A 26,044-nucleotide genomic window follows, 5' to 3' on the forward strand; every position below is an offset into this window, starting at 1 on the left:
AGACGACTGGGAAATTCCCGGAACCCCAGACGGTCTATAAATAGGTGGTCCATTCACACAGAATCTAAAAATAACTCCGGTGTTGGTCAGACATCCTGCACTCCCGCCCATGCCCGCGTGTGTAGCATTTTTTTTCCCCCCATTCATTTCTCCAGCAAACATTTTTTCTTTGGGTTTTCCGTTAAGTAATTTCTAAGTCCTAAAGGGACGAATTGTATTCCCAAAGTCCTACGGGCAAGCCAAATAAAGTTCTACGTCACTTGGCGAGGAATTTCTCCAAATTCCACAAAGTCCTCAGAGACTCTTACTAAAATTCTCACGTCGCACGTGAGAATTTCTCCAAATTCAAGTCCTCAGAAACTCATACTAAAATTCTACGTCACACGTGGCAAAGAATTTCTCCAAATTCAAGTCCTCAGAGACTCCTAAAGTTCTCACGTCGTGTGGCGAATTTCTCATTCTCTCAGGAACCCAAAATTAAGTCCTTTTGAGACATTATATGCAGTGTAGTTCACACACATCTAAGCCATAAAGGACTGATCATTTCTAGTTTGTTAGGAACAACTCAACTTCACGCTACAGCCGCCAAGTCGAGCGTGACAAAATCCAACTATGTCTTCCGAGACACATATTAAAAAAAATCGAGAGACATATTAAAATTGCCAAGAACAACCCGTCTTACCGAGACATACTAAGTTTTAACAAAGTCTCCTCAGACTTACTAATCACCTGTCTTATTCAGACAGATCCATTCTCCTGCAGTCTTGAACAATTGAGTGTTTCAGATTCCTGCAATTGAGTCTTTTCAGACAACCTAACAAAAGTCTTTTCAGACATATATAACCCATTATTTCAAGATGGCTAATACCAGAGCCCAACAAAACGAGAACTTCAAATTCTACATGTCTGCTGGGAAGGACATGGGACTATCGGGGCAAGATCTGAGAGAATGGGTTCAACAGCGAGTGTAGACGATGCCAAGGCGGAAGAGCAAGAGAGCAAGAGAACGGAGGGGAAGAACAAGAGAAAAGAACGTGCAAGAGAGAGAGAGGGAAAGAATTGCCCAAGAGCAAGAGAGAGGAAAAAGAACGTGAAGAAAGAGAAAGAGAACGAAGAGAGAGAGAGAGAGCGCCCACTTGAGCTCCAGATGTTACAACGACAGCACGCCACCCCTGCCCCCTGCCGTGGTAATGAGTGCCCTCAGCCAAGCTCTCACTCATTCATGCCAAAATGGACACAGTCCGAACCCAAAGTATGGCTTGAAAGGGCCGAACGAGTCCTGGGTGCTGCGATCTCTCCCCATGGAACTCTCCTTGTTCTCACTAAATTCCTGGGCGGAAAGGCCCTCGTTGCCTACCACGCCCTTTCAGCAGAAGATCGGAAACTGGGAAGACGACATAAGCAGTTACGAAGGCGTTTGAGATTACCAAGCGGTGGAGGAGACGTTGGAGAGAGCAGCCCAGAGAAGCAGGCCAGACTTGGTCCGATTAGGCGTACCATTCGAGCGGCATTAACAAAATGGCTCGATTCCGAAGGAGCCACAAGCACCGCCAGGTACTCGGCGGTTTAAGTTCGAGCATTTCCTGCGCTACGCCCCTCCTGCCCTCGCCACTCATATAGTGGAAAAAGCCCCAGCAACACTCACCGAGTGTTGCGAATAGCAACATGTGGGAAACTCACCACCCTCAAGAAGGATCCGTGGGATGGAAGATAATTCCCCGTCCCTCCTCGGAGGATCAAATTCCCACAAAATGGGGAACTCAGGCAAGCCTCTAACTTGCCATTATTGCAAGAAAATGGGGCATTCCTCCCGAACAGTGCCGAGCAAGAAACTGGCTCCTCTCTCCCGGAAAACCGACAAATAACTCGCCTGCGCCCTCCACAGAGGGCAGCGGAAAGACTTCAGCCAGACCTTTTTGCACGGCGTGCAAGGTTTATGGCCATTCTCCGCATGGGCGAAATGCCCACGCACAATAAAGTAAATACTCCCACCGTCGCCTTGGCCGTCACAGATCCTCAGTCATTAGGCCCTCCCGCCGAAGGGCCTGTATCGTGACTCCTCCACGAGGTAGCCACCAAGACGCCCGAGTCACTGCATTACGAGGACTCGGGCGGCGCCGTCTCCCTCATCCGAAGGGACAGAGTTCCCTACGGAGCTATTGTCAATAGACAAAAACTCGTCACGATCGAGGGAAATAAATCAATTTAAATGATACTCCCTACGGTCCAATTGAGAGTCACAAGACCTCACCAATCCAAAATTTGCAATCTTGCAGTAGCAAGCCATCTCCCAGGCTATGACGTCATCCTGGGACAGGACTTTGGTCCCCACAGAAATCACGACAATCCTGGGGTCCACATTCCCCGAATCATTCCTCGGGCGCGAAAGTAATCCTCCCCCGCTTCTCCCTCAGTCAAGACTGGCGCCCCCTGGGTACCAGGAGGACGTGCAGTCCCCACCAGTGCCACCCAAGTACGATGTACAGCGGCCCCCTCGATCGGTTCCCGATCCAATTCCAGTGCCCGGCCCTGCCTCAGTGCCAGTGCCAGTGCCAGGGCCCCAATCAGATCTCCCTCCCGGAGATGCCAAATTCCTGCCGGTGCCACTTGCATGCACTGAGCAGTGCCAAGCTTCGTCCGTCCTGACCGACGATTCCCAGGAAACCTCTGATAGTGCCTGACTCTGCCCTAGCGCCAGCGCCAGAGCACTACCCCAATCTCCATTCACGGATCCAACTCAGGGCCCTTCTCTTCCCCGGCCTGGCACCGCTACCAGCGTCGGTAAGAGAGACGGTTCTCTCGACCACCGCGGAAGCTCACCTGCAGGTGCGGCCTCGCAACCCGTGCCTGAGCTGGTCATCGTTACCCTGCAAGCCGCTCACGCCCCCCGACCGCCTCCTCTCTGCCTCAGCCCGTCACCGGCGCAATTGCAAGTCAGGATTCTGCCATATCTCCTTGGCCGATGAACTACAAGAGCTGCGACGGATCGTGGTAGAGCCAGCACGGAAAACTCCTGCGTCAGCTGTCGCAGCAGCAGGCCCAGGTGGCACTCCGTGCCGCCCTCTGGTCACGGGCCCTCCGCTTCCCTGGCCGAGGACGACTGTCCCATTAAGAAAGACTCGAGGCAGAAATTACCACGGGCGTGGGAAATTCCAGGTAGTTTACAAAGAGCTCTAGAGCCCCCTGGCACCTGTGCCACCATTTCATTTTTCGAAGGTCTTGGCACTAATCCAGAAGGGGATGTCAGGCCCTCCTCTATCTTCCTCCGTTCCTCAGGGACTTCTATCTCTTATCATCCTCTATTAATCTTTCCTTAAATTATCACCACAAGAGGCAATTAAATAATGGGATACCATTCCCCACACAATGTATATATCATTGAGAATAACAGAGTGAGAAGTGGCATGCCCTTGCGCCCATACCTTGGCACGGGCGTGCGTGTCAGCTCTTCCTGAAGGAGTCGCACCCCTTGGTGCACTTTCTCACCCTGGGACTGAAGTGATAGTCCGTGCCGTAATTTATAGGCGAAGGACGATAAATTCCCGCCTAACACAATAAAACCCTCACTCCTTTTCCCTTAGCTCTTCTGCCAATATCATTTACTCTCTTTTAGTCATTTATTTATCTTTATTTTTAATGAATCGCGAGTCATAGACTCTTGCCCTTGTGATTTAAATGCCTTTCGTAAGCTCTGAGAGACGTGTTCCGCCTTTCATATCGGTCACGTTTTCATTCGTAACATCTTGCTAATTTTCCCTTTGTTATTATTATCCCTTTTCCCCTTCCCTTCCTTCTAAGGACTCTGTTTGTCCTAGACCCCACATCTTTTGTCTGCTCGCCCGTCATAACACTGGAGTACTCAGTGTGGGCAGTGGACGATAAAATTAGCGTAGTTTAAGGTTATGAATTAAAGCTGTGAATACTCTCGCCCGCATACGACTGTCAAAAATCCGTGGGTAATGCGGGCGGGTAAACAAAGCACGTTAAAACGAAGATAAATTACCAATGCGGATATGTATAGTCATTACAATATCGCGTAAAGGGGATGTCATTTACAAAAATAAACGCTGTTTTCATTTATACAGCCTCTTCAAGGCAGACTGTACTAACCGCATGCATTTTATCTAAAATTAAGTAACCGTGTATTTTAATTCTTGAACAATAACTTTTCTTTTCATTTGTTTGCCATAGCCTCATATACTTGGTCTTATAATTTTAATTAATTCACATTGTTCGAGTCACTTTATAAAGTTACCAATGGGTAACCAAATCTAAAGTAATTATTCTTTTGCAAGTGTTTAAATTACCTTGCGTCCTGTTAAAGAAATTTGTCCCAGTGTGTTATTAAAAAGAAATGTCAGTTTCATAAACCTTAGTAGTAAAGTTCATTGCAAGGCAGAATGTAGAGTAACATAAAGCATTTGCCGCTCGTTCTTGTATATCAATGTACACACCCGAAGAAGGTGTGTACTTTATCTTGTATGGGGAGGTATTATGATTAGCAAGAACTCGCTAGCAAATTGCCTCCCCCTTTTCTTTTTTGTTGTTTGTTTGTTGTTCATTTATTGCAAGCCCGCTCAATCGATAGACCATCTGTCTATCGACCGCACGGTCAGGAACAAGGGTTTAAAAGATTAAGGCCACTCCCCTTTAAGCAGATCTTTCTTCGAGGCAAAAGTGATCTCTGTCTGGTCGTTTTCCTTACAGGCAAAACTCCCCTGCGGGCATCAGCTGAAGATGATTCAACACCCCATATGTTGGGAAGTGCCCCTGCCCCATAGGAGGAGATAAAAGCAGAAAACACGAGGCCTCGCTCACACACGTGAGGTGGAAGATAGGGAGTGAAGAAGGACCAAGCCACCTGCCCTTGGCAGTGTCCTTGCAGCTAACCACGTGGCCCTTTTCAAAGTATACTTTCTCCTCGTGCCCTTCGACCGCAAATTCCGTGCTCGCTCCACCGTTGACTTGCCAGATGCCATGCCATTGCCCGGCCCTTCGTGAAATTCACGCATTGCCCTTTTCGAGAAGTCCCCATCGCCTTGCCTTGCATCCTAACACGTGGAAGAAACTCGCCTCGGAAATCGCAAGTCATCCACGGACCTCTTTCACGCTCTGGAAAATCTTAAGGTAAAGTGCTCTGGAAGACCTCCATTCAGTCACGCTTTTCCTCGAACATTTACTTAAATTGAACGCCATTAATCAACGAATCCCGTCTAGTGTCCGTGCGCCTCTAACATCGGCAGTACTAAGTCCTTATTAATTCATCGAAGGCCCTTGACACCCTCAGTGCAGCTTCGAATTCATTATGCTTATGTCTATTTTCATTACTGGCGTATAATGTGCATATCTCTCATTTCAGAGGGACTCCATTTCGTGGAAGCTTCTTGGACTGTGTCTGGAATCCCCCAGTTTCATTCATCCCGTAGGAATCCCCTTCAGGATCAATAATCTACTTGCATTCCTCTTTCCCGTACTAATGTCATTTATGTAAATACACTCCTTTAAATTTGCCCACGTGTTTTACGTAATATTTCCCTCAGTAACAAGAGCCTTAAGCTCATATGAAATTCCCCTTTGTTTTCCTCTTTTTACGTTTTCCTGGACCCACGAAGTCAAAATCACAAGGTTAAATTACCTTAAATTGTTGCTACCTGTCTCACAGAGAATATTTCAAACTAAATCGCCAGGAAAAACATAAAAATATATATATATAATAGATGTAATTTCCAGATTTTAAAGATGGCAACATTTTATAGTATTTATACGTATGGTTGGCATTCTTATCTGGTTGCGATATACGCAGCCAAAGACAAAATCAGCGGGGATTAATTTCATTCAAGGATTTCACTAATATAGTGTTTTCTGATCACTGACCTACCATAAACTTTTCTTTATCTCAATCTCCTTGAATTGCAATGCAGTCTTGGGAAGAGGATTATTAGCTCTTGTATCTGAATTGATATGGATTCTAGGTACCAAGAAATAAGAACAATATTCATGTACGAGGTATGTTCAATAAGTAATGAGAAAATGTCAGAAGACACTATTTATTTTTTCATGTTATATTACAAATTTTGTCTCCTTCAAAATAATTGCCTCTTGCAGCTACACATTTCTGCATGTATCTATAATCCTGGAAGACCCTCCTCAAAACCCTTTTCAGTAGTTTTTGGTAACTTTATGATGCCTCTTTCAGCTCCTCTGTTGACTGGAATCTGGTTCCCCTGAGGCTGTCTTTCATGTGAGGGAACAGGAAGAAGTCGCAAGGGGCTTTAGGTCAGGGCTGTAGGGTGGGTATTGTGCCACTTTCATTCCCCTGTCAGCCATCAGGTGGTCACCAGTTGACTTGTGAATGCAAATGGGGGTATTCTCTGGTCCAACCACCACTGACCACTCCTCCACTCCTGAGGCCTCTTCTTCCTCACCTTCTCCCTGAACCTGTTCAGAACAGTGAGAGGTAATATAAAGGATTATTGAGAGGTTTTGACCCTTCTCAACCCATTCAATGTGAATGAGCCTGGGAGTGCTCCAGATCTGGGTTCATCCTCAACCTATTCATTTAGATCAGAAAATCTGTTAAACCACCGATAAAACTTGCTTGCTCATCTGTTCAAAGAATAGGCCCTCCTTTAACACTCCATAAGCTTCTTGTTTGGTTTTCTTAAGTTTAACACAAATTTGATGGCGTAACAGGTCTGGAAACTCTGTCATGTTTCCCTGTTATTTTGATAAAGTGTTCACAGATCAGCAAACCGGATCAGACTGGTTCTATCATGGTTCACCGCTGCACTCAGACCTAATAATATAGAAAGTTGCCAGTTTGTCATTTTATAGAATTGATTATGTATGTGTACTTCACCATGAAGTAGTATTTTGATCAAATCATATTTAGTGTCTCGCCTGACATTTTCTCATTACTTATTGAACATACCTCGTATTTATTTGAGACTAGTAATTCATAGACAGCACGACTCCGTTGCCTACCCAATCCTCCGACAGTCAACTTTGAAACTCTTTCCCTGTTTCCTGTTTCCCATAACCCCGTGACTTCCTCCACTTTAAAAGAGGCAGGTTCAGTTATTAGCCATCGGTGGCAACGCCGGGTTTTACCTTTGTCTGTGCGTCTGCCTGTCAGGCTGTGTCTCTCCATCTGTGTGGCTCCTCAGCTACCCTTGTTACTGTCTATTTTTAATCGTTCCGCGATAGGCATCTCCTTTTAGAATTTGCTTGAGGATTATTGTCGGTTTTCATCCTGAAATTAATTTTCCAGAGCTGCAAAAGGATTACTGGCACATTTCAGTACACTAATAACGATTATTTTGTTTTCAGTTATGTCATACTTTCCATATCATTTCCAAGGTTGCGTTAGGATTAGTTGCAACTGTTTCACACTTAAGTTTGATCAAAACCTACATATGGAAAAGTGTGCATTGCTTCAATCTTGCTAGTACATTTAAAATCTGGCATTAGGTTTGGTGATAGGTGCTTTACATTTGCGGGTATATTTCAAATCCAGCTAAGTTTTAGTGACGTCTGTTTCACACTTGGCATTTCTTTTTAAATCCCGCCTATGGATTAGTGTCAGCTGTTTCATACCTATTTCATTTAGATCCCCCTTTGAATCAGTAGCAGTTATTTCATACATACAGTTATATTTCCAAATCCGGCCTCAGGATTAATAACAACTGCACATTTGGTATCATATCCTGTCTAAAGATTAGTTATAACAGGTCCCATAAGGGGTATCTGATATAAAAACAAGTCTTAGTATTAATAACAGCTGCTAAAAATCTTGCTTTGAGAGTTGTGACAAGTGTTTCACACCTGGTATTTTCTCTAAAACCTCCCTTTGGTTTCATGACAGTTTTTTCAAACTTATTATTTCACTATAATACTTTGTCATCTATAGTTTGAGTGCCAGTTGTTTGTCACCCCCTGAGAAAGCTTTAGGTCAGACCTCCTTCTAGGGCCGACCTAAATTTTGGACAGCTATGATACTTTCGTTCTTCTCACCCTGAAAAAGAAAATTGTCCAGTTCTTTTCGTCCGTTTTATAAACTTTTCATCTCTGCCAATTTCCTCCCAAAAGGTGACTCCTGTATTTTTTCATCTGTTAGAGTTATCTGCTTCTCTTTTATGTCGTTCTTTTTTTTTTTTTTTTTTTTGTCTCTTGTGCCTCAGATTCTGAAAAGACCAAATTCGAGCAATATTCCTTCAATCTTGCTCCCATCTACCTTTCTGCTCTTTTTTATATTTATTTTTTTTTATTCAGGCTTAAGTTTTGTTATCCTTCCTTAACAGAAAATAAAGTTCTTCTGTTCATGTTCATGCTCAAATATTGTTTATTTGGCATTTCACTGAATCTCATTTCAGTTTTCAAAGAACATATAAATACATAAATTGATGCACACACAACTATTTACAGCTATATGTATGTATATATGTATAGCATGGGCTGAATATATTATATTATATTTATATATTTATCATATATATATATAATAAAAATATATATATCCTTGTATTATATGATAGTTATATATGTATATATATATATATTATATATATATATTTATATTTCAATATAAATATAGATATGACTATACTTATATATATATATTATTTTTATATATAATATATATATACAGATATAATATATATAATTATATATATTAAAAAATCTTATATTTATAAATATATATACTTATATATCATCGTATCATACGATGTATTATATAATTGATCCAACATTTAGTACGTTGTTGTTTTATTGTAATATTGTGTTCTGGGTTTTAACAATTTCTCCGCCTTTTTTCTTTGGAATATTTCAAATCTTGTTTCATCTTTTTTCGCAGAAAATAAGAGTATATAAGTTTAAATGAAAAGAGCGGAAAAAATGATTATAAACAACAAGACGAATCGATATAAAGGAAGATGAAATAGTGTTAGCACAACTCAATCCCGTCAATTAGCTTTCCGGTCCTTTTTTATTTTGTTTTTCTTTTCATTCATAAAAAACACTTTTATTCGAAAGGGGAAAAGATGTTTTCTCTTTTTCCCCTGAATGAGGTTTCCATCGGTTTTTTAATGGAATGTATGACGTCCATCGGACAAAAAGTAGAACTTCAGATCTTTCTCTCTCTCTCTCTCTCTCTCTCTTTAAATGAACACTACAACACATTTAAAACACACTAACTTTGGAGGTAAAAGACAGAAAAGGTTTCTGACATTATCTTCGCATAAAAATTCCATTTATGTCAAAAAACAAGTATTTGACTTGCAGAGCCTCTTTCTGGACATTTGCCGTAACCAACGGTATATTTCTCCTCTGTATTATGTGACTCATTCAATATAAGAAAAGCCGAGATGAACATGCACAAGCTTTCTGGACTCAAGTGTCAACAAGTAGTATCAATAGAAATAAGCTAAAAGTAAACAACTTGAAAGAAATAAATAAATAGGAATAAACGGACTGTAAAAACGTATCCAACTTGAAGCAAAAGGCCATTTTCTTTAAGCTGATTAAGGAAAAGGTAAATACGGAGTTACTCAGATAAAACTCGAGTAAAAGATAAATAAATACAAAATGTATATAACTAAATACAACATTTTTAAGACCACGTAAAGTTGAGAAAAAATAGGTTGTATCATTGTCAGTCCAAAGTAATGCATAAACTTTTGCCTTTATGAAATGGTTTCAAATACTTCATGTTAAGGTGTATTTGATCTGGTGTAAAAAAAAGACTACCAGCGTTATGGGAATGAAAACTTTTATAACATTCAGATAAATGAAAGAATGGGGAGGCCAAAATCATGTTAATTTTGAGATCAGATGATAATTTTCAAAATAAGACTGAAAATATATTCAATACCGTGTTAAAATTGAATGTAAGAAATCTCAGAATTTTGGACAAATTAAGTATCACGAATGTTGAAAATTGGGGAAAATTCTAAGCCAAACATTATTGAGAAAATTAGAAGCTACAATGCGAAGGGTGAGAAAAATAGTCCCAGTGCAAAAATGATGGGAATTTCTAAAGAAATGAAGTTAAATGTTTAATTAAAAGTCCAAACAGCATTCAAAATTGTAACATGTGTGAATGTCAAAAAAAAAAACAGGTGCAAGCACGTACCAAAGAAAAAAATTTAACAAATAATAAGAAATAGATTGTAGGCCTAGGGACACTACAACACCAGATAATTATGTTTGCCGAACTTATGAGGGATTGACATACGTAGATAATACTACATAATGAAACTGCATGAACGCAGAATAAAATGAAAATGTACCCTGTATCTACAGGTCATATTACCATCATTGTCATAAGTCCAAGCTTGCAAATGACAAGCTTTAGATGAAGTCTCTACATATTTTTATCACGAGCATAGTGTTGTAATCAGTACTGTAATGAAATGGTTTTTACAATTCCAGAGATCCTCATTATCATAGCTCTAGTTTTGTGCTATATAGCACAGAACTATATTTACGCAATATACAGCCACACCCACGTAATCATAGAAGCACAGGGAAACATCCGGAGTTGGGGATGCATTAAACCTCTGAGTTAGTTTTTATTTACGTAAATTAATTAAAAGATAACCAGGTACCTGTTTAACCAACGAGGGTTGGATCAAATTAAAGGTGAGCATGGATAGAATTACAACATTCTGCCGTAGCTTTTGGTGTCGGCATCTAAAACTCAAGAGAAACTGAGGGGCGATTAGAAATAAAGCATCTTGCTAGAAATATAAAGCCTCAGTTTCCATTACAAAATATTTCATGTAACTCTGGTTGTATGAATTTTAGGCTGTATGTACACTCATTAATGATATTTTTCCCGTTTTTGGGGGTAAATTCTAAAACTGTTGTGTACGATAAAATGTTCTTAGACAATGTATTTTCATAAAATATTCCTACATTTTTAAAGTTAAAAAGCTAGGCGTTCTAGTTAATGTATGCGTATGAATAAGTAATTTGTATAGGCTTACCAACCTCTGATTTCATTGTGGTGATGAATTTTACAGGTCTAGCACCATGGATTACTTTTTTACCATCTGCAACATTTTAACAAAAATATTAATGTCCATAAAGGCTTATTCACAAACATACATTTATAGACTTTTATTATCATATAATATCCCTGAACTGCAATACTAGTTACACACTAATCAAAAGAATAATAATGTATCCTAGCAGACTAAAAAAAATGCACTTAAATGCACGTGTTGATGACATCGACCATAATCTCGCAATTCAGATTACAACCTTAATTATAATACATCTGAGAAAGATTTTTACTTATTAAATGTTCAAAAAGATATTTTACTTTTTTCACGCCTTGTAATACAACAGTCTGCGTTACCGTTTGGTTACATAGAGTACAAGAAGTAATGCAACCATTTTCTTAAGCATTTAATGTGTACAAAAAAATTGGCAGTGTATTTAATTCTGAAACCCTTTGAGAGGACTTCATCCTATGACAAAGTATTCCCTTTGATATAGAGTTTGATGGCAGCTTTTTCACACCTGTTATTTCACTTTAAAACTTCACCGTCTATTTCGCTTGAGAACTATTTCATAATTCCTATTTCAGAATAATGTCATCTCTAGTTTGAGTGCCAGTTGTCTGTCATTCTTCGACAAACTTCCCATCAGACCTGCTTTTAGGGCCGATCTAGATTTTGGACAACAATATTCCATTCGTTCTTCTTGCCCTAAAAAAATGGCCAATTCTTTTCGTCCGGTTTATAAACTTTTCATCTCTGCCAATTTCCTCCCGAAAAGTGACTCTTGTATTTTTTCATCTGTGTTAGAGTTGTGTGCTTCTCTTTTACGTCGGTTTTGTGTCTCTTGTTCTCCGGTTCCGAAAAGAATCAAATTCGAGCAATAATCTTTCAATCTTGCTCCCATCTACCTTCCTGCTCTTTTTTTTTATTCTTTTTCAAAACAAATCAAGCTTAACTTTTGTTATCCTTTCGTGAAGAATATAAAATTGGCCTGTTCATATTCATGCTCAAATGTTGCCTGTTTTGGCCTTTTCATTGAATCTGATGGCGTTCGTCGGAATACCTTTATTGTGTCACACAATTTGTGTATTGTTAATATGTATATATTATATATTAATCAATATAATATATATATATTATATATATATATATATATATATATATATATATATATATAATGTATATTATACATACAAATATATATTTATTATATATATATATTGGTCTGTTGGTATAGATAGTCTCGTAATTTATGCCCTCAGATGTGATTCATTAGTCCGTTCGAGTCTTGGCATACCCTATTGCAGTCTTCCTATTGTGAAAAATCAATGGTTATGTGTCCTTCAGTGGAGGTCTTGGTGGGAGGTTCTCACCAACATTCTTTACAAGCTTGAATTTCAAGTCAGTGGCCCCCTTTGTGCTTGTTCCATGTGAACCTGTTTCATCCATAATATATGGATATATTTTCAATTATATATATATATATTTATAATATATATATATATATATATATATATAGATATTAATAATATTCTGTAGAAAGGATAAAATAATGCACTATGTGACTTTATTCCAACGTTTCGCCAAATTATCCATTTAAGTACATCATTGTCTGTTAAAATGATTAAAACAAAATACTCCGTAAAGTGTAAGTAAAAACTAAAACTAAAAATTAGAAATGAAAAAACAGAAAATTATTCACACAGACCAATTTCAAGAAATATACTACAACATTAAAATAATTAAAGAACACACACAAATTTTATAAATTTCTACATTAAAATGATTGGTAACAGAATAAAGTTTAAAAATGAAAATATCCATGAAAGGTTATTATTAACCTTTTTGTTCAGTGACCCCTTTCGTTATTTTATTATTATTATTATTACGCTTTCCTTTATTATTAATTAGAGATTTTTAAAATTTTGTTATTCATTAATTTAATGTTGTGTATATTTCTGAAATTTTTATGAACAATTCTCGAACTTTTTCAATGTCTAATTTTTAGCGTACTTTAACATTTTACGAAGCCATGTTTATTTAATCAGCCCTTATGATGCAATTAAAAAATGTTTACAAATCTGAATTGAAATAAAGTCAGTCTTGTATATCTGTGTGTTCCCTCTTCTTTCTTTGATTATTTGGACAAATATTTTTAATGTCATCAATGATTTGATTGATACAAAAATATATATATATAAATGATATATATATGTTTTTTTATTATATCTATCTATATCCTATATATATATAATCTAATACGCTTCATCACATGGATCATATTATCCAATATATACTCTATTTGGATATATATACTATATTATATGGTCTACATATGATATATATATATGATTTTAAAGACAAAATCTTCGAAGGACTTTGAAATGCCAATGGATTGGTGCAAGGCCTTTCGACTTCTTTCCTTTAATTAGCTGAGAAGTCGAAAGGCCTTGAAATCTCCATTCTTTTCCTTAGTGGATTTAAACATTTTTATTCTATATTCATCACGTTCATATTTTCTCATGATTCAGTCTACATATATATCGTATATAGAATATATATATATATATATATATATATATATATATATATATATCCATATATGTTTATATTTATATATAGTTTATTACCTTTTGTATTCTGTAATTCAACAGTAACGAATACTGCTATATTAATGGAACGTAAAAAAAGTAAATAATCTTTTTCCTCATTTTCTAAAAATTCTTTCTCGGAAGTCTTATAATTACGTTTGTATTCTGGATTGCGAGAGCAGAGATGATGTCAACAACAGGTGCATGTAAGTGCATTTTCTTTTATTTTTGGGGGGACTGCTAAGACAAATGATTATTCTCTTGATTAGTTCGTAACAAGCATTGCAATTCAAGGAGATTACATGATAAGAAAATTCTATAATTGTATCCTTGTAAGTAAAGACTTCTGCGAAGCCTGTCGTTTATAAACTTAGATTTTTGGCAGAGGTTAAGTTGACTTGTACAGTAAATACTGGGTACAATTTCATTTTAGTCTTCGTTCATGCAATATTATTCTGTAACATATCTACGTATGCCAAACGCTCAGAAGTTCAGCTAACTTCATTGTCTAGCGTTTAAGTGGCCCCAGGCACGCAATTTCTTACTATTAGTTCGTTTTTTTTTTACTTTGGTTGCGTGACAGTATGGGTGAGTGGAAACATACACAAGTAAAAAGGTGTCTGTAGCATCCTTGCCATAAACATGAGCTTACAAGCACAGAAAGCTACTGTTTATTGCTTGCTTGCTTTTCTGACATTTACACGTGTTGTAATTTTGCATGTGTTTGGACTCTTAATTGTAAACATTCAATTTTATTTCTTCAAAATTCATATAATTTCTGGAATCTCATTATTTTTCTTAACTTTCGCATCGCAGTTTCTCATTTATCATTTTCAGCTTAAATTTTCCTCAGCCGTTAACGTTGATGTCATTTAACTCTGTCAAATTTTCGCGTTTATGGCTTCCAGCTTCAACTAAGCTTTGGTTACATGATTTTGTCTTACTCAGGATATTATCATGTTCTCAACATTACCAAGATTTTGGCGTCTTTCCTTAACGTTTCTCCTAGTTTTAACGATTTCCATCCCTGTAATACCGCCAGTAGTCTTTATCTAAAGTTGATAAAATACGAATTTTTCCCATCCTAGTGTTTGAAACTATTTACTCATTACGTTGGGCAAAATTCTCTTTACAGTCTCCAGGGGATTTTCAGATTACCATAATACATTTATTCATAATTTGGACATGTAATTTAATCTTTTGCTTAATGTGATTTACAGAAATGCCGTGTTTACTTCAAGATGGTGTACGTAAACAGATTGTTTATTCCTGCTTCCAGGACGTGGATACACGTTTTCAATTTAAATAACCTTGTTTCCATATATACTTTTTGTTTCATTTTAAAAACGGCTTTTCATATTCATCTCGATACATCTAACATTAAATTAGTATCGCAACAGAAAGAAGAAAAATGCCCCTGGTTATGACAGATGTCCAGAAAGAGACTCTGCAAATTAAATACAAGTTTGAGCTTTAAAATTTTTGAGCCATTTATTAAAAACTCTTTCTTCTTAATCCCAATTATAATTGTTTTGTGTGTGTGTGTGTATGACAATGATTAAGAGAGTTTTTTGGGAGACTGACCTTTAAGAGTACCAGTCGTAAATTTATTAGATGAAATTACGTAAAAGGTAAGAAGGTAAATTTTAACAAAGGAGAGAGATCTAGAGAAAGAGGTAGACAGTACGTAGATGAAATTAAAAAATGTAAGAAGATAAAAACTTAACAAGGATAAGGCTTGCCAGAGAGAGAGAGTGATTAAGCGAGTGCAGATTAGAGAATCTTCGTTACTTTTTGTCGGAAGGTGTCATTCACTATAAAATGATTTGAAACCTCATTCAGGAGGAAAAGAGCAAACATCTTTTCCCCTTTCGAATAAAAGTGTTTTTTATGAATGAAAAGAAAAACAAAATAAAAATAAACACAAGCTTTTGATGGTACAGCCTTCGTTGAAATATGAACTTTGCATTTTTTCCTTTCCTGATTTGTCTTTTTATTTTTAATGGCGTTTTCTTTCCCAGGTCGTTTCTTTGGATAATTACAATTCTCTTTTTTATAAATTTCACATAAAAAAAGATTTTTGAAAGAGGAGTTAAAAATTACATTTATCAATTCAATTGCAATATATTAACGTAATTTTAAACACAGCTGTAATGTACCATATATATAAATATCGTAAATATAGTTCAGAGTATATAATAGGTATATGTCCAATATAGTCTATTTTTATATATATATATATATCGTATTATGTATATGTTGTGGTCAACAGTGCTTGTATAAATGACAATATATACCATAATATATAAACAATATTTTATATATAGTTATATATAGGTATATATCATATATATATATTGCAGTTTTGCAAAATTCACATAAATTTTCAAATTAAACAATATTTGAGCATGAATATGAAGAGCTAGTCTATTTTTTCTGTATAAATGAGTGACAAAGTTAAGCCTGATTAGAAAAAACGAAAAGAATCAGGAAATGAACAGTTGGTTCCCTTTGATTCAAAAATGGAACCATATTATAATTTGAATCTTTAAAGAACCGGCCAAACAAACTCCAACAATGGCATATGTCCTTTAAATAAGAACAACAATGAAAAATAAGGAGTCACCTTTTGGGAGGATGTTTGGCAGAGATGCTGTTTATCTTTCGGACGATAAGGTGGAAAGTTTTTCCTTTCAGTACAAAGAAGATATTTTGGACTGTGGCTTAGAAACCAATTTATATGGTCAGCGAATAATGGCGGTCACTGACACCAAAACTTTACCTGGGATGGCAAACAACTAGCACTCTTACTATACCAGTGCCCAGGTTTATTCTTAGTGAAATAACAAGTGTGAAAAAACTGTCATTAAACCAAAGGCTTTGAGAAAATATCTCTTTTCATCGATCGCCTTTAAACAATTTTTAGTAGTTATTAATAGAGATTTGTCAAAAATTTTATATTTACCAGGGTTAGGAACATGAAAAACTTAGTTTCATTAACACCTTTGATTACGGCCGAGATGAGACCTCACTTTACCACAATCCGGAGGGTTTCAGACGGTAGTCACCCGTAGCATGCTACCAGACGCACGAAATCGTAAACAATCATTGTAATAGCGTTTGTATTTGTTGTTTTGCTGCAAATTAACCTGTTTATTTATGATAATATTGTGATAGTAGCGATCCGTGATATAGATATTATGCAATTAATGTAACAACACAAATAAATAAACATAGGATAAGTACTATATATCGGGGTTTAGTGTTGCCAGAGGTATAAGCACTGCACTGATTGAGGATGACAGTCTTCTTTTTTTTTGTCATTTTCTCTAATTCTGTTTGAATCCGTAAAGGACAGCTACATCACAGTTGTGTATTATAGTTAAAATTATTTGTATATTCGTCAGAAAACTAATCATAAGAATATTTCATCATTTTTATGGTTCCGCTTACTATTCCACTAGCTGGGCAAAAAAAAAAAATGAGAGAGAAGAGAGAGAGAGAGAGAGAGAGCGTGACAGAATAAAAATTTTTACCTATGATTTATTCCTTCTAATTGTACATCAATAACATTGGAGAGTAAGTAGACACAATCACAATATTAGTTGCAATATTAACCACATTTCTGGGTAATATTTTTATCAATGATCAAACACCCAGCTGACAAGGGATACGCAATCTAGAAATTCAGATGATTCTGCAGTGTTTGAAAAATGGTTTAAAACCCAGCTTCTTCCCAATATAGGGCCATCTGCCATCATAGTGTTGGATAACTTCTTATCATTCAGTTCAATTAATAAACCTCCGACAATGTCTGCCAAAAAGGATGAAGTTAAAGACTGGCTAATAAAAAATTAGTAAAGTTGCAAAGACATTCATGTAAAGAAAATGATTACGTGATTGACAGACTGGCAAGAGATCATGGACATAGTGGTTAGGCTGCCTACATATCACTGCCAGTATAATGCAACAGAACTGATATGGCAGGTGAAATCATACGTGGCAAAGAAGAATCATTTAAAAAATCAGACCTGCTTCCTTTGGTCAAGCAATTGAATCATATCTTCTGACAACTGGGCTAATGATGTGAGACATGCCGAAGATATAAAAAGAGATGACGCTTCAAGAGATGTTTGCATTGATAAATATATAGATTCTTTTGTTATCGATGTAGCATCCTCTGACGAGGATTCTTCATAAGTAATGTCTCCTCATACTTCGATTGTAAATAAATTTATTGCTTTCCTTGTTTGTGATATCCTGTTGAACACTGAAATTGAAATAAATTGAAATATAGATCTGTTTTTTCGACAGAAAGTGGCAGAAATATCTTTAAAAATCTACATATAACAGAAATGCCACAGCAGTGATGAGTATCATATGACAGTGCTTTAAAAGCACAGGTAAATCTAATACTGTATAAATGTGTAATATATATATATATATATATATATATATATATATATATATATATATATATATATATATAATTGTGATATAGTTTTGAGCTTTTGAATTGCTTTTTTCGTGCATGCCGTAATCCGTCTTTACCTCCTTGCTGTATCAAGGTTGAATTTTCACTGTACAGCTATAAAATAGCTCATAATAAACATTCTTTAAATATTATTTACACCATATATATATATATATATATATATATATATATATATATATAATATATATTATAATAGAATATATTATATATATTATATTTATATATATGGGTGTAACAATATTTAAAGAATATTTAATGAGCTATTTACAGGTGCACAGAAAATTCAACCTTGATACAGCAAGGAGGTAAAGACGGATCACTGTACATGAAAGAAAACAATTCAAAAGCTCAAACTATATCACAATTATATGACTTCGATAACAGCAAAGGAACAGTAATAAAAACTATAGTAGATGACGTAACTCAAAGAACATTGCTCAGTACAGCATCCAAATAAACAAAACTGAAAATGAAAGCACATCTAGGTTTCCAAATTTCTTGCATCTATCATTTTCATATATTGAATTTTTTTTTTTTTATCTAAAATTTAAGTGGGACAACAAAACTTCATTCAGAACTTTCTATTATAGTACACGTGCTTGATAACAGGCGCAAACAATGAGAGCTTGAAGTCAGAAGGTTAATGGTCAGTTTAAGAGGTGCAAAGTCTCTTCCTAAAACGGTCGTACTATAGTAACCCCCGCCTTTCTTGTTTACTTTAACCTTGTTTTACTCTTATTCAGTTTTCATCCTCTGGACTTTACTACTGAAGGTAATCTATTTCTTGTTTTGTCATTGTCATTTTTTCAATCTTTAAAGCATTTTAATTTTTGTAAGCTCTGTTGCCAGTTTTAATTAGTGTTTTTGTATCTTTTTAGCCAGAAAAGATGGGATATGGGTGATCCCGAAGCGCACCTATTAATAAATATATCAATGATGAGCTGACTGTTCTTCCTATCCGTACTCCCTACTATATATATGCATATATGTATATATATGTATATATATGTATATATATATATATATATATATATATATATATATATATTATATGTATATATATGTATGTATATATATATATATATATATATATATATATATATATATATATATATATATATCTTTCTATCCTATGCATCTATCTCTGTGTCTAACTATCTGTTAATACACACACTAACACACACATATATGTATATATACGTATATATTAACTTTATCACATACACAATTGTTCTGTGCATTAACTAAATTACTAAAAGGACCTCATTCAAACTGGATGGTATCTATAGATACCATGCAGTTTGAATGAGGTCCTTAGTAATATATATATATATATATATATATATATATATATATATATATATATATATATATATATATATCACGAAGGAAGCAGTAGGAAAGGCATCCTCATCATCTACAGTTTATTTTCAATGCCGACGTTTCGCGACGAATTCCAAGTCGCATTTTCAAGGCTATAAAATATAATATAATTTTGCGAACATCAATAACAAATTAATGCAATGGCAACAGCTCTTTATGTAGTAAAAATATTTAAAACAAAACACCTCATTCCAAGACAAGTCAATAATGAGTAAAAGGAGTTCACTAAAATCTTAAAACAACCTACCTATATGAAAGAAAGAACAAGACTAACATAAATAAGTACAAACAGAGTGAGGAAAACCAGTTGCCCAAAACTAGGCTATAAACAATTTCACTGAGGACGATTGAGTATTTAACGACGGCACAGTCTTCCTGATAATTATGGATTCTAGGATGGTTAAGTCGTTGTTGTTCTGCACTCGGCCTAGGATGGAAAAATCCTTGCTGTCAATATAAGTTTTACATAATTTTGAATGATTTCGTATATATTTGATTGCTCAGGATTAGATAACCTGCTACCTGTTCTATGACTTATGCCCTGTGGGAATCTATGCGGACCTTCAACAGCCTCCTCGTGCATCCCACATATGTATATCCCGTGATCACATCCCGGGCAAGTGTACTTGTAAACAACGCTGGACGAAAACAGAGGACTGAGCCGGTCTTTGACTCTGAACAGAGACCCTATTGTAAAGGGATTTTTCGGGATGATTTTCAGGTTTAAAGCTGAAAAACTCTTTTGAATAATGGCTGTGCATTTTCTCCTAAAAGTATCATCATGCACGAAAGGAAACTTTGCATACATCTTTAGTTTCGGCACAGTCGATTCAGGTGTTGCTGAGTCATTTTCTGTAGTAGCAGTTTATTTAGGGATCTGAAAAAAGTCGTGATGGAAAACAATTATTATTGAAATATTTCACTAAAAAGGATATCTCATCGTGGAAACTCTTCCAGTTTGACGAGTGGGTGTAAGCCCTATGGAGGAGGGTTAAAATAGAGTTCAGTTTCAAATGAAAGAAACACGAACTATAAAAATTCATTCCCAAACCAGTAAATGTATTTTTTCTATACACACCTGTGTAAAAACCTGAGTCACCTCTGGAAATAATAAGATCAAGGAAGGGAGTTTGTTATTTACCTCCTTCTCCATAGCGAACCTTATGTTTGGATGTTGTCGGATGACGAACTCCAGAAAGGACTCTGCATGACATTCATGACGAAATAGGAGAACGTGTCGTCAACATATCTTCGATAAAATAGAGGGCGGAACCTAATGGGACATTCTTCTATTATGCGCTCCTCCAGGAGCACATGAAGATGTTAGCAAAAATTGGACCAAGTGGTGATCCCATGGCCATCCCTTCAGTTTTGTTTATACAAACTGAAGGCAAAGGTCGTGTCCAGCACGGCCAGCTCTAAAAGTTGTTTAAAAATGTCCTACTAAAATTATTAAAAATTGCATCTTCATCAGTAAAAAGTTTGCTTAATATTATCTCAGTATTATTATTATTATTATTATTATTATTATTATTATTATTATTATTATTATTATTATTATTATTATTATTGGAGAAGCAATTCCACAGTTATGTATATGTACATATATTTAAAGATAAATATACAACTGTGGATTTGCTACTTCATTTTTAAGACTCATGCTACTATGAGTATTTTTTTTACTATATTTTTTTTTTTTAGAATATGAATCCAATTCATACGGGACAAGCATACAGGGACCATTGACTTGAAATACAAGCCTCCAAAGTATATGGTAGACAGGTTTTCCAGGAATATTGAAAAGTTTTTTCGTGCGTCTTTAATAGTGTTCTTGAAGACTCTAAAACTTATTTCTTTTCCGAAGAAGAATTTTTATTTAAATAAGACAAACGATTTAAACTACTCTGTATCCTTCAAAAATCTACTATTATAATTTGATGCTGGTACCATAAAAAACTATATATTTATAACTTACTCTGCTATGCGAAAAAACTTAATCATTCCTTGCTGGAGGCACCATCTCTCTCTCTCTCTCTCTCTCTCTCCCCTTAATAAGGTGATCAATGGCAATGGAGAAGCCTTGTTAAAACAAAAAGGTCACTTTTCTCTTGAAGCTGACTGGATTACTGGGCGCTAGTGATGACCATTTCAGGAAACAGAAATTCTTGAGACCACCTTATTTTTAACTATTGGGAAAAATTAACGCACACAGACGCACAAACCAGTGTATACACACACACACACACACACACACATATATATATATATATATATATATAAATATATGTATATATATATTATATATATGTATATATTATATATATGTATATATTTATCTATCTTATCTTAATTTCAAGTTGATCTTGTCCTCCCTGGGGTGAAATTTTCTAGAAAGCTTTATTGCCATGAAAATAGCATTTTTTTAAAGAAATAAATGTAAATGTAGCGAAAAATCATCATCATCGTATCCTTTCCTCGTCGTCGGGGAGGATCTATATCTATCTATCTATCTATCTATCTATATGTATATATATACATATATATAGATATATAAATATATATAGATATATAAATATATATATATATATACATATATATACATATATATATATATGTATATATATATATATATATATATATATATATATATATATATATATATATATATATGCATACATGTATATAATATATATACACATATATGAATATATATATATATATATATATATATATATATATATATATATATATACATATACTGTATATATTATATATATATGTATATGTATGTATATATATATATATATATATATATATATATATATATATATATATATATATATATATATATATATATATATATATATATATATATATATATATATATATATATATATATATATATATATATATATATATATATATATATATATATATATATATATATATATATATATATATATATATATATATATATATATATATATATATATAATATATATATATATATATATATATATATATATATATATATATATATATATATATATATATATATATATATATATATATATATATATATATATATATATATATATATATATATATATATATATATATATATATATAAATATATATATATATATATATATATATAAATATATATATATATATATATATATATATATATATATATATATATATATATATATATATATATATATATATATATATATATATATATATATTTCTCCCAGCGACGAGAGAAAAGGATACGATGATGATTTTCTAAATTTTTAATTTTTTTTTTTTTAAATATTGATGTTTTCGTGGCAATAAAGCTTTCAAGAAAATTTCATACCTTCTGCTGCAAGAAAGAATCATTGTCGCCTCAAGCCGTAATATCTTCGTGTTTTCCTGCAGTCGTTTTAGAATTCTTCAGCTCATGCGTATAGCGCCATCACTCAATAGGTGCACTGACACCAAGGACTACAGTGGCCATCTGTGGATCCTCCAGGAAGACGTCTTGAAGCCTTCAGAGACAGCATGTGAGCAAAAGAAGGCGAAGTTTATGGTTAAAATGAACTGATGACGAAGCAGATCGACTAAAAGAGATTTTCAAGAGGGAAAAGTACATCACGAGAATGGCAGATAGCTTCAGTCTGTAATTGTTTACTGCTGAAAATATGGACTACTTCGCGGAGCAGTATGAAGTCGAGGTTCCCGCCTTCTGCGATTATTCGGCACCTCTACAGTCGTATTGTCACTCACGGACGCAAGCTCTTCATTCGAAATAAGGAAGGAAATAATCAAGAAGAGAGGAAGACAGTGGAACGGAGAACTGAAAGAATTTATACGAAATAAAAGGTAGAGAACTTGAGGTGTTTTCTAAGCTGATTGAGAGGGATTTTGGATGCCCAAAATTACCGCTTGAGCAGTTCTTCGCTCGAAATAAGAAAGAGAAGGAACAAAAAGAGACGACATCGGCGTGGAGGTATACTGAAGAATGCTGACGAAGAATAAAGTAGATAACCTGAGGTGTTAGAAACTACTTCAAAAGATTTGATTCACAGGAATTACTTTTCGGAGAAGCAAGGAAGAATCGAAGGGATGATCAATATCGTCAGTAAGAGGAATCTCATAAGTTTATAGAAGACGACTCCTTAAAGCAAAGAAGCTGTTTATGTGCCAGAAAAGAACTCCAAGTAATGGTTATCGCGATGTTGAAATGATCTAAAACCTTCGAGATTTTCCTTGAAGACATTTTGGAATCCTTCAGTCCTCCGGCTCCTGGAAGGACGAGAGAAATGCCATTCGCGCATGCGCCGAGCTTCAAAGTGTCAGAACAATCTCCGAGATGCTTCAAATCGTCTGGAAGCCTTCGGAGACAGAAAGTGTCAGTTTTGAAAAGTAGGTAAGAGAAAGCAAAGAGTATTGGTGAGGGGAAGGGTCCGACCCAGAGGCGCTTCCTTCCTCCAAGGAAGCAGCCTATGGGTCTGACCCTTCCCATGGAAAGGCCCAAGCCCTTTAAGATTGGCCCCAAAGCCTACAAGGCTTGGGTCTTTTTTTGAGGGCAGCCTTGAAGGGAAGGGTCCGACCCAGAGGCTGCTTCCCTCGAGGAAGGCAGGTATCCTGTCAGGCTGGGAAGCAGGCCTGAGAGGGCCCAAGAACTGCAGGATGAGGCCCAAAGTCCTCCTAGGCTGGCCAGTCTTCTTGAGGGCAGCCTTGAAGGAAGGGTCTGACCCAGAGGCTGCTTCCTCGGAGGAAGGCAGGTATCCTGCCAGGCTGGGGAAGCAGGCCTGGAGAGGGCCCAAGAACTTCAAGGATGAGGCCCAAAGTCCTCCAAGGATGGCCAGTCTCTTGAGGGCAGCCTTGAAGGGAAGGGTCCGACCAGAGGCTGCTTCCTCGAAGAAGGCAGGTATCCTGCCAGGCTGGGGAAGCAGGCCTGGAGAGGGGCCCAAGAACTTCAAGGATGAGGCCCAAAGTCCTCCAAGGATGGCCAGTCTCTTAAGGGCAGCCTTGAAGGGAAGGGTCTGACCCAGAGGCTGCTTCTCGGAGGAAGGCAGGTATCCTGCCTTGGGAAGCGGGCCTGGAGAGGCCCAAGAACTTCAAGGATGAGGCTCCAGGATGGCCAGTCTCTTGAGGGCAACCCTGAAGGGAAGGGCCAGAGGCTGCTTCTCTCGAGGAAGGCAGGTATCCTGCCAGGCTGGGGAAGCAGGCCTGAGAGGCAAGAACTTCAAGGATGAGGACCAAAGTCCTCTCAAGGATGGCCAGTCTCTTAGGGCAGCCTTGAAGGGAAGGGTCTGACCCAGAGGCTGCTTCCTTGGAGGAAGGCAGCCAGGTATCCTGCCAGGCTGGGAAGGGGCCTGGGAGGGCCCAAGAACTTCAGGATGAGACCCAAAGTCCTCCAAGGATGGCCAGTCTTGAGGGCAGCCTTGAAGGGAAGGGTCTGACCCAGAGGCTGCTTCCTCGGAGGAAGGCAGGTATCCTGCCAGGCTGGGGAAGCAGGCCTGGAGAGGGTCCAAGAACTTCAGGATGAGGCCCAAAGTCCTCCAAGGCTGGCCAGTCTCTTGAGGGCAGCCTTGAAGGAAGGGAGGATGGGTCTGACCCAGAGGCTGCTTCCTCGGAGGAAGGCAGGTATCCTGCCAGGCTGGGGAAGCAGGCCTGAGAGGGCCCAAGAACAAGGATGAGCCCAAAGTCCTCCAAGGCTGGCCAGTCCTGGAGGTCTCTTGAAGGGAAGGGTCTGACCCACAGGCTGCTTTCCGGAGGAAGGGGATGCCAGGCTGGGAAGCAGGGGAGAGGGCCCAAGAACCAAGGATGAGAGTCCTGCTGCCAGTCTCTGAGGCAGCCTTGAAGGGAAGGTCTGACCCAGAGGCTGCTTCCGGGAGGGGAAGTCAGGGCTGGAGAGGGGCCTGGAGGGTCCAAGAACTTCAAGGATGAGACCCAAAGTCCTCCAAGGCTGGCCAGTCTCTGAGGGCAGCCTTGATGGGTGTGGCAGGAAGGGGGGTCTGACCCAGAGGCTGCTTCCTCGGAGGAAGGCAGGTATCCTGCCAGGCTGGGGAAGCAGGCCTGGAGAGGGCCCAAGAACTTCAAGGATGAGGCCCAAAGCCTCCAAGGATGGCCAGTCTCTTGAGTGAAGCCTTGAAGGGAAGGGTCTGACCCAGAGGCTGCTTCCTCTCAGAGGAAGGCAGGTATCCTGCCAGGCTGGAAGCAGGCCTGGAGAGGGCCCAAGAACTTCAAGGATGAGACCCAAAGTCCTCCAAGGGCTGGCCAGTCTCTTGAGGGCAGCCTTGAAGGAAGGGTCCGACCCAGAGGCTGCTTCCTCGGAGGAAGGCAATCCTGCCAGGTTGGAGAAGCAGGCCTGGAGGGCCCAAGAACTGCAAGGATGAGGCCCAAAGGCCTCCCAAGACTGGCCAGTCTCTTAACCCTATCTGGTGCAAGGTCTGGGCAGACCCACCCTACGGATTTTTTCATTTTTAGATAATTTTATTTAATAATCGTTTTTAGTTGATTCTATGATTACCAAAATATGGGAAATTATTAATTATTTTAATTTTCATTAGCCCTTT

The sequence above is a fragment of the Macrobrachium rosenbergii genome, chromosome 53 (genome assembly GCF_040412425.1).
Source record: "Macrobrachium rosenbergii isolate ZJJX-2024 chromosome 53, ASM4041242v1, whole genome shotgun sequence".
Classification (NCBI taxonomy): Eukaryota; Metazoa; Arthropoda; class Malacostraca; order Decapoda; family Palaemonidae; genus Macrobrachium; species Macrobrachium rosenbergii.